Here is a 10,747-nt window from a genome sequence, read left to right as displayed (position 1 = left end):
GGGAGGACACAAACTAGCGTCCTCCCGTTACCCTAAGCTCAGTATACCGCGAGCTACAGCTCGCGGTATACTGAGACACCGGAGCGGATCCCGACGTAGACGGGATCCGCCCAGCTGCGTGAGTGACAGCTGGCTCTGCCTATCTAGAGGCAGAGCCAGCTGTACCCGCCCCCTCCCCTGTCCGTTCCGCCAGTCAGCGCTGGCAGATCGGAGCGGGGAGAGGGGAATCCAGCCCTCCCCCTGTCACGGCAGAGAGCCGTGACAGGATCGAGAGGTGAGCAAACCTGGCATGTGTTCGCTCACCTCCCGATCTACTGAGCCGACCTGTGACAGTCTCATTGTCACATGTCGGCTAGAACTATGAGGTGAGTGGAAATCACTCACCTCATAGTTCTCCTTTAAGAATAAGCTCCAAACACATCTTGAAGCATGGATTTTAAAGGAGAACTATGAGGTGAGTGATTTCCACTCATCCTCATAGTTAGAGCCGACGTGTGACAATGGTACTGTCACATGTTGGCTCTATTGATCGGGAATCACTCGCTCACTTCTCGATCATTTCCCTGCAGAGAGCCGTGACTGTCAGTCACCACTCCCCACAAGGATTCCCTCCCCTCTCTGATCCTCCAGCGCTGATTGGACGGGGAGAGGGCGGGCACAGCTGGCTCTGCCTCTAGAGAGGCAACCTGCCAGCGGTGTGGATCTCGACAGCCCGATATATGCTGAGTTTTGGGTCACGTGAGGACACAATATATGTCCTCCTGTGACCCTGAGGAAAACTATGGGGGGGGGGAAAACATTGCCCCATAGTTCTGCTTTAACCATTTGCTGACCGGGGTGTTTACAACCCCTTCCTGTCCAGGCCATTTTTCAGTATTCAGCGCTGCGGTACTTTTGGTTTATTCTGTAATGCAACGCTGTACTGAAATTAATTTTATATCCTTTTTTGGGGACAGATAGAGCTTTCTTTTGGTGGTATTTAATCACCACTGGGGTTTTTATTTTTTTACTATATAACAAAAAAAGTACCGAATATGAAAAAATAAAATGTTTTTCCCTTTAATATTTTAGGAAACATTTATTTTTACCCAATTTTTTGGTAAAATATAAAAGACGGGGTCACGTCGGGTAAATTGACACCAAACATGTCATGCCTTAAAATTGCGCGCGCCTGCGAAATCGCAAAAAAACACAATAGCCAAAATTGGCCATAGGCCACGATTTAAAAAGATTACACCGTTCATCAGTTTAGTGTTATCAGTGTTTAATGGCCCTATAATTCTCATTGCGACGTTCGCGACGATATGTAACACGTGTACCATAATTGGGGCAATCGTCTTTTTGCGTGTAGCCGCATCTAACGCATTTTTGTGCATCTATGTGGGGGACTTTAAAAAAAAATTTGTGGGTTTTTGTTTTGTTTTGTGTGTGTAACTTTGTATTTATTTTGTGAGCAATTTGTTTTTTTATTACTTTTTTTTTACACTTAACTTTATTGTTATCACATAGGGTGCTAACAAAGTAGCCTATGTAATAACAAATTACAGTGACAGGTCCCCTTTATGGAGACATCAGGGGTCTCTAAGACCCCTAATGTCACCTAGGAACCCCCAGAGAAGCTGATGAAGCACAGATCTGCTTCATCAGCTTCTCTCCGGTTTCTGTACCGGAGAGTGACAGAGGAATGCGGAAGTGATGTCATATACATCACTTCCTGCATTCAGAGACCGGGAGGAGAGTGGAGGGAGATCGCGTACTGACCTCCCTCCGTTCTCAGTGCACAGAGCCGCCATATCGCCCGAAATGGATGGATCGAGGGGACGACGGCGACGGGAGGTAAGGAGGGGGCGCACCCTCACTTGCATCATACAAGCGATCTGGCGTCTTTACAGACGCCGGACCGCTTGTATGTAAACAGCCATCGCTGGCTGTTTAAAATCCAGGCGGTTTCCCGCTCGTGCGCGCCCACGTAGGACATCTAAAAACGCTGGCCCGCATCCGGGAGACTCCCGTCCAGCCCTCTTTCAATGTTCGGTAGACGGGAGGTGGTTAAAGAAGAACTCTGGGCAAATAAAATCTTAACCCTTGCACTGGTGCTACCTGCACACTGCAAGAGTTAAGTGCTCATTTTGTCTAGGAGGCTAAAATAACAAAAGTTATACTGACCTGAACCACAACCCCAGCTCGCTGTTAGACCAGATTCTGTGAGTCATCATGCCCAATACAGTATATAACGTGAGGACACCGAGGGACATACCATCACTGGAGAAGAGGGGGAGACAGGCTGCAGGGACTGGAGGAACAGACAGCTACATCCAAGGTTCAGGTGAATATAATTTAGTTATCTTATTGCTGGTCCACTACACAGGGTCTATGTTGAATGTGGGTCGCGACCGTGTGTTCTGTGGGTCGCATGCATACCACTTGAGGTGGGATGGGATAGGGCTATGGCCGCTATGCACATCCATATGTGCATTGCTTACGGCTTCCTCACGTGTCCTGTAGAGGTGACTGGATCGGAGTGATGTCACATTCTGGCTCCCGGCACCTCTATAGGGCATGTAAGGGAGCTGTACAAACAATGCACATATACTGTAGATGGTGCTCCGTCACAGCACAACAGCCCACACTGGACCCCAGGCTGAGGATCCACTCCAGTTCTCATGAGGTAGGCAGACATGGGGGCCTTAAAAGAACATTTAAAAAAAATAAACACATTTTGGAGTGTGTATGTGTGTGTGAGAATGTCTGAGCCTGTGAGATTGTGTCTGTATATGTCCGTGTTTTTTAAGGCCCTTTCACACTAGAACAGTGCGTTAAACTGTACTATGCAATCGAACCTACCATGCATTATGGTGTGGGAGGTGTGTTGTGTTGCCATTCATTTGAATGGTACCCCAAACTCACCTCCCACCCACAATTCGATCGCCCGCACCAGAACACACAATACCCTAATGCCATGCAGTGCGACTTGGGTCGCGACTTAATGACTAAGGACAAATGTGGGTGCTGGGGTTACACAGGTTGAGAACCACTGGTGTATAGGATGTAAGGACACCAAAGGATATTCCATCACTGGAGCAGTGGTAGAAGAGAGGTTCAGGTGAGTATTTCTTTATTATTTTAGCTCCCTAGACAAAACTGGCACTTAATCTTTGTTTTAGGGGTAGTCCCACTGCAAGAGTTAAGATTTCATGTGTCTAGAGTTCTACTTTAATTCCCATGGGAATGGGGCCTAAATCAGCAAAAGCTTCTGTTATTTCCCTCCCACAATCATACTTTTCCATCATAATACTGAATAACTTTATTAAGCAAAGACCCTATTTTTCTCCCTTGAGTGTTTTGGTGTGTTTTTGCACAATTCTCTGCACTCATGATGGTTTTTTTTTTGAGTGACACATTCAGGGCCGGTTCACACCACAAAGTCTGCGTTCTAGAGCGTTCGGCCTCTGGAACGCACTGCATTCAGGGGCGGGAGGAAGCGTGGTGGTGCATTGAAGTCAATGGCACCGCAGCCACGCCGCGCGCCCGCAGTACAATCGCCTGCACCCAGAATGCAGGCACATTAGTGCCTGCGTTCCGGTCTAGTGCAATCTGCAAAAATGCTGCGTGCAATATTTTTGCAGACCGCACTGGACCTGAATGCAGGGAGCCGGCCAGCTTGCGTTCCAGAGGCCGAACGCTCTGGAACGCAAATTTTGTGGTGTGAACCAGCCCTTACAGGCCTTTCCATTGAAGTCTATGGGGCTAAAAACACCCGACACAGCCCCAAATAAAGCTCACGCACCTTTTTGAGCTTCAAGCAACTTAGTGTTCACATGTGAATAGCCACAATAAAAAAAGATGGGAATGCCGATGTTGACACAATTCCAAGCGCCGTGTTAAATGTATGTTTTAGCGCCTGACAAACTGCTTTCCATTGGTCAAAACAAAAACTGTGTAAAAATGTGTGCAGAGCTTGCAAAGTGCTTTAAAAATGTGTTCATGCGTGTACAAACATGCAAAAAAAAAAGCTCAAAAATGGCCAAATATACACGCTTTGCTCAAATGTGAAGTTGGGCTAAATTTCTCCTAGGGTTCGACTTTACCCATTCATAACATATACGCTGAGCGAGTGCTGAGTGTTAATCTTACATATACCAGGAGACACTGCCACACTGTTTTAAGTGTCCCTTCACATCCTCCTGAAGAAGTGGCTGATGTAGAGCCATGAAACAGTGTACTTTATTTTTTTTCTTTATTCAATAAAATTTAAAAACTGACAAAATAAATTGAGGGATAGGGGGAAATGCAGGCTAGGCGATTTTTTGATCAATAGCCGTATGTGCTCCCGAGAGGAACTTACCGAGTTTGTTGAACCACCACTGGATCCCTGGAGATCGATGCAACTCCGCCACTTTCTGGCGAGCATGGTCCCGGGATCCACGATCCCTCCGCCACTTACGTTGTTCGACCGATTGTGTCTCGAGAAAACCCCCTCTAATCATTCGCTATCCAGGGTTTACAAGCTACTCATAACTCCTGCTGACTCATATGTGCCTCCATTTCTTCTTAAATGGGAGCAAGACCTACAGCTATCTCTTTCAATGGAACAAAGAGCGGACATCTTATATTTCTCTCACAAAGCCTCCATTGCTTGTAAAACGCAGGAAGCTAACTACAAACTGCTCACGCGCTGGTATAGGGTTCCCTCCATTCTGCACAAGATTTGGCCACACACTTCTAATCAATGCTGGCGTTGCAATTAAATGGAGGGATCCTTGCTACATATCTTCTGGTCTTGCCCTCGTTTGGGAAACTTTTGGGCAGATGTGCAATTTATATGTAAGACACTAACTGGGATAGATCTCCAAAATGACCCGGCGGCTATCCTCCTTCACCTTATCCAGAAACAGATATAAACGATCCTTGTTGATACACCTTCTACATGCTGCTAAAATGTGCATCCCCTTACTCTGGAAAACTACAACTGTCCCCACCACTGCGATGTGGATCTCGAAAGTACGGGAAACCGAGAGGATGGAGTGCATGACAGCCGCCTCACTTCATCAGGAAGCTAAATTCAAAAATGGTTCTAGATGGTTCTATTGGCACGAATACCTCCTTTCCTCGGAGTCCCCAGTGGCGCCACAGTGTAGCGCTTAGAATCCGTCAACTAAGTATACTCTACCCTGTCCTGACCTGGAGTTGAATGGTCTCTTCCCAACCCTCCCCTTTCCATCCCATTCTCCCTTTCCTTCCCTCTCCCCTCTCCACTACGCTCTTCCCCCTCTGAGCTGTCCCCCCTTCTATTTCTTATTTATACATTTTGTTTTTATCTTTTCTTTTTTCTCTCTTTCTCTATAAACCTCTTTATGTTCTTTGGAAACGTCAAGTTGATCACTAGATTGCTCCCCAAGATGCCAGAGACAGAAAAATCCACTTGCATAGCAGAAGTGGTTAACCTTTGTTAAATATGTCTTATTTTCTTCTGTGATCATTGTATCATTCCCTGTTCAGGAAGGAGCAGCTCTGTTTAGGATTGTACTTGACCTATTGGACTTTAACACTGTGGCTGCATTATTGTTGTTATTACAGATGTTGTACTTCTGCTGCTTGTGATTAAAATAAAGAATTTCAAAAAAAAAACCTGACAAAATACACAGATTTCAATGATTAGCAATTGGGTGACTCTGATGTCTCAATTCCCCATTTTTGGGGGAATCTTCCCCCTGCTGCCATTGCAGTAACTTGGCAGGGTATCTACAATGAATGGGCTGCCTTTATAGAATGCACATTAATTACAACCGCCGGATGGCAGGTGGTTAAACGGCCCGGCGGCAGCTTCTTGAATGTGGGTGGGCATTTTTAAACGACCTTTCCAAAATAGTTGTAAAAAAACAAACATGCAAAAAAAAAAAAAAACGCAAAGATGCGTCGGATGAGCCTACGTGCGAAAATGACGATTGCGCCCATTACGCTGCACATGTTACATATCACAGCAAACGAGTGTGAACAATAATTGTAGGGCCATCAATCACTGTTGACACTAAATTGATGAGCAGTAAAAGCTTTTAAAGTGTTGCCTATGGTCAATTTTGGGTGTTGTAGTTTAAGATTTTGCAATTTTAAGACATTTTTGGTGTCTATTTACCTGAAAAATAAATGTTTCATAACATAACGTAGCCTTTTTAAAAAAAAACTTTTTTTTTTTTAAATGTTGGTAGTTTTTTTGTTATATAGTAAAAAAACAAACCCCCCAGTGGGGATTAAATACCACCAAAAGAAGGCTCTATCTGTCCCCAAAAAATTGTATAAAATTCATTCCAGTACAGCGTTGCATGACGGAATAAATGTCAAAGTACCGGGGGCGTGGTTTGCGCATGGCGCCGAGCGGACGTACCTAGCCTGAGGTCTGTCTTCCACCCCGAGCAAACCATCTAAATACCACTCTTTCACCCCCATCTGATACCTTCAATTACTACCATCTGCACCCGTGGGCAATGGGCAAGACTCTGCGCCGCAAAGACTCGGCGAAACAATCCGACAAGGCCTCCATCAAACACCTGTGGAAACCTGAGCACTCCATCACTAGACCGCATGGCAAGCAGATCAGCGCGAGGCCACGAATCCGGCCCGACCCTGCCGCCCTCCGGTGCTTCTTGTTCGCACTCACCTGCCTTCTCGTCTGCCTCTCAGGACTCAGACCCGGGATCCGAGATGTCGGTGGCGACTCTGGCAAGACACCTTCCAAGTAAGTCAGACCTGACTGGGATGTTCTCCCACCTCGAACATTCTCTGAAATCTGAGATTTCCTCAGTCAAAGCGGAGGTGTCCCATGTACTCCACCGAGTGGAAGACGCAGAATCCCGCCTAGACACTCATGCCCGAGCCATCAGGGAACTGCAGGAACGCAGCACATCCGCGCAGGTGGCAATGAGATCAGCCCTATATAAGCTGGAGGATCAGGAGAACCGGAACCGTCGTAATAACCTGAGGGTCCGCGGCCTACCTGAGGCCACACGTGATGCGGATCTAGGAGACACACTACTTGGTATCTTTAACGGCCTCCTGGGGCGACCACCTACCTCACCGATGCCTTTTGACAGAGCCCATAGAGCACTACGTCCTCGAGTTGGAGCGGCTGAGTCGCCGAGAGATGTCATAGTGCGATTTCATTATTACACTGATAAAGCTATGGTGGTGGATGGCCTCAGGGGCACAGCGGATGTAGATTTCGATGGGGCCAAATTGCACGTCTACCCCGATCTGGCAGCTGAGACCCTGTCCAGAAGACGGGCCCTGAAGCCTCTACTCCAACTGATGCGAGATAATGATATAATCTATCGATGGGGGTTTCCAGCCTGCTTGATAGGCACCCGTGCAGGGCGATCTGCAACCCTCAGATTTCCTGAAGATCTACCTAGTTTCTGTGACAAACTGGATATATCGCCCCCTGAGTTGCCTGGCTGGGCTGACCCCACTCCTGGATGGGTTATGCTACCCTCATCACAATGGCAGCAACAGTCACCGAAACCTCGTCGCACCCCACGGAGGCAACCATCAACCAGATCGGCAGCCCCATGAGGTCTCTTCACTTTGTTGGTCACATCTGGTTTGTGATTGATAAGGGGATTGTCCCCGGATACACCTCCCAGACGTTGATGGCTAGATATAGTCTTCCCTTACCAACGGCCATACTTGCGCGAAGCTGCACTATTTTTTGTTTTTCTTTTCCTTTTTTTTATCATTTCTCTTAGTTGGCCATGAGCTTGTGTCGGAAGGAGGGTGAGCTATGGCGACTTGGCCCGGGCTATATTGCCTAACGTCAGGTTGGACTGTTCTTTTCTGGCGTATGACGTCATAGAGTGGTTTTCATGTTCGCTACTCTACGGGCGTTGGGATTGGGACCTAAGATGATGACATGGATCTCTGCACTATATTCCTCGTCGACAGCTAAAGTCAAGGTGAATGGAACACTATCAGCCCCTTTCCCACTATACAATGGCACAAGACAGGGCTGTCCGCTCTCACCGTTATTATTTGTTCTTTCTTGCTGGTTACACTTTAAATCCTCCGCTGAATATGTGGCTATGCAGGCCAAGGAAATCACTGTACCATCTGGCTGAAATAGTTAAAATGCTCATTTTTCATACTCACTCATCATTTGTTCATTTTAGTATTAAGGTGGAGATCAGACCCTTACTATTATAGTCATACTGTGCACTTTCATGAGGTACCGACGGTAGAGCGAGAGCTATATGTGTCCCCTACCCTGACCCCTTTCCCCTCCCCCCTCTTATACGTGTCTCTTCCCTCCCCTTGTCGTTATTGTGGCTATATGTGTAATTACTGTTGTATAACTGTTTGTTGTATAAAACCTGCAAAATTTGAATAAACATTTAATTTGAAAAAAAAAAAAGTCAAAGTACCTCAGCGCTGAATACTGAAAAATGGCCTGGTCATCAAGTGGTTAACCTACTGCCGCAGCACATTTAAGTGTGAATCCAGTGTATGGCCAACATAACCATACATTTTACACTACTTGTTTTGCCTTAAAACCCAGCTGAACCTTTAGTTTGTCAGCTAAAATAAATTCCATGTGCACCAAAACAAAGGATTTGAACATCTTTTGTTTTGGTGCACATGGAATTTATTTTAGCTGACTTAAAAGGAGAACTATGGGGTTAAGGCTTTTCCCCATAGTTCTCCTTAGGGTGACGGGAGGACACAAAGTAGCGTCCTCCCGTCACCCAAAGCTCAGTATACCGCGAGCTACAGCCAGTGGTATACTGAGACGCCACAACTGAAGCGGATCACGACATATATGTCTGGATCCGGCCAGCTGCGTGAGTGACAGCTGGCTCTGCAGCTGTACCCGCCCCCTCCCCCGTCCGTTCCACTAGTCAGCGCTGGAGGATCTGAGCGGGGAGGGGGGAATCCAGCTACTCCCCTGTCACGGAAGAGAGCTGTGATAGGATCGAGAGGTGAGCGAGCACTGGTATGTGTTCGCTCACTTCCCGATCTACTGAGCCAACCTGTGAGAATCTCATTGTCACAGGTCGGCTAGAACTATATGAGGTGAGTAAAAAACACTCCTCATAGTTCTCCTTTAAACTAAAGGTTCAGCCAGGTTTTAAGTCTCAGTTGGTTTTCTTTAGAAAGTAGCCACAGCCCGAGTAGAAAAGCCTGTCCCCCGGCCAGCATAGCACAGAGAAGGATCTTTGCTCTCCATTTGAAAGCATTGGTCCATCCCAAAAGGTCTGACACCCCCCTGCTCAGGCAGTTCCCCTGCTCAGGCAGTTCTCTAGCTCTGCAATAAGCAAAGCTAATGCTCCCGAATTATTATTATACAGGATTTGCACAGCGCTTTACAATATAAGGAAGACATTACAATACAATTCATGACAAGATGGTAAGGAAGGCCCTGCCCGTGAGGGCTTACAATCTAAAAGCAAGTGATACATGAGGAGGTAGCTGTGTGGGGATGACTTGTTTGAGAACGTGATGGTTCAGTGGTTCGGTTGAGGTGGGATAGGCATCCCTGAAGAGATGAGTCTTAAGGGTCGCCTAAAGGCAGTCAAGATGGGAGATAGGGCCTAGTGCTCACAGATATGTATATGGTGTGCAGGGGCAAAATACTCCAATTAGCGTGGACAGGATGTGAGATTGCAGGTGTTGAATACTGACTCCGTATTAGCCGACTAAGCCTTGTGTATTTTCTGAAATGCCTTATGTATGATCTGTACGATTCTTATCTGTATTTTCTGTATTGATTGTCTTTCTATCACCTGTAAAAACTCATAAATAAAGAATAAAAAAAAAAGTGGGAGATAGTCGGACAGGTTGGGGTAAAGAGTTTCAGAGGATGGGAGAGACTCTAGAGCAGTCCTGGAGGCGAGTATGGGAGGAGTTGACAAGGGAGCTGGAAAGCAGGAAGTCTTGGGAGGAGCGGAGGGGATGGTTAGGGTGATATTTTGAGACAGGTTTGAGATATAGCCGGGGGCAGAGAGTTGTGGATGGCTTTATAAGTGATTGTTAATATTTAGAATGTTATCCTTTGGGCTATTGGAAGCCCAATAGCCCAAAGGGCTATGGAGGGATTGACAGAGGGGGGTTGCAGACACTGAGCGGTTGGTTAGGTGGGTCTAGCAGCTGCATTCATGATAGACTGAAGGAGGAAATTATTGGATTGGAGAGCACCACCCCTGACTTAACAGGAGGTGTGCCGGACCTCTGAATAGGGATTTCTGCTTTCACATATTACAAGGATTAGAATAGCACCAACTATGCAGGACTACAAGTCCCAGCAATACATTATATTATTAAGTTGGGATGCACCAGTGCCAATACTGGGTTTTTTCACACGTACTTGTGAAAATGCTCCATACCAAGCGCAGGCAAAATTATCAGGGTCGCAGCGGTCGCATTTGCGACCGGGCCCTGGTGTTTTGACAGTTGGGGGGAGCCCAGAGAGAAAGAAGAGGGCCCGCCACACGCAGCTGCCTCATGCTGCCCGCACTGTTTTTGACACTTGCGGACCGCAGTTCAGACAGAGGGATGGGGAAGACGCTGTAGTTAGTGTGTGTGTGTGTGTGTGTGTGCGGACCGCAGTTCAGACAGAGGGATGGGGAAGACGCTGTAGTTAGTGTGTGTGTCACTATTTTTTCTGACAGCAACGGAACGCTCACACTAGAGCTGGTGTGAACAAGCCATGAAAATCATAACATACATACTGTTTAATAGAAATAAAAAAAAAAAAAAAAAA

The sequence above is a fragment of the Nanorana parkeri genome, unplaced genomic scaffold (genome assembly GCF_000935625.1).
Source record: "Nanorana parkeri isolate BGI_ZX_2015 unplaced genomic scaffold, ASM93562v1 scaffold286, whole genome shotgun sequence".
Taxonomy (NCBI): Eukaryota; Metazoa; Chordata; class Amphibia; order Anura; family Dicroglossidae; genus Nanorana; species Nanorana parkeri.
Note: the sequence above shows the minus strand (reverse complement) of the source record.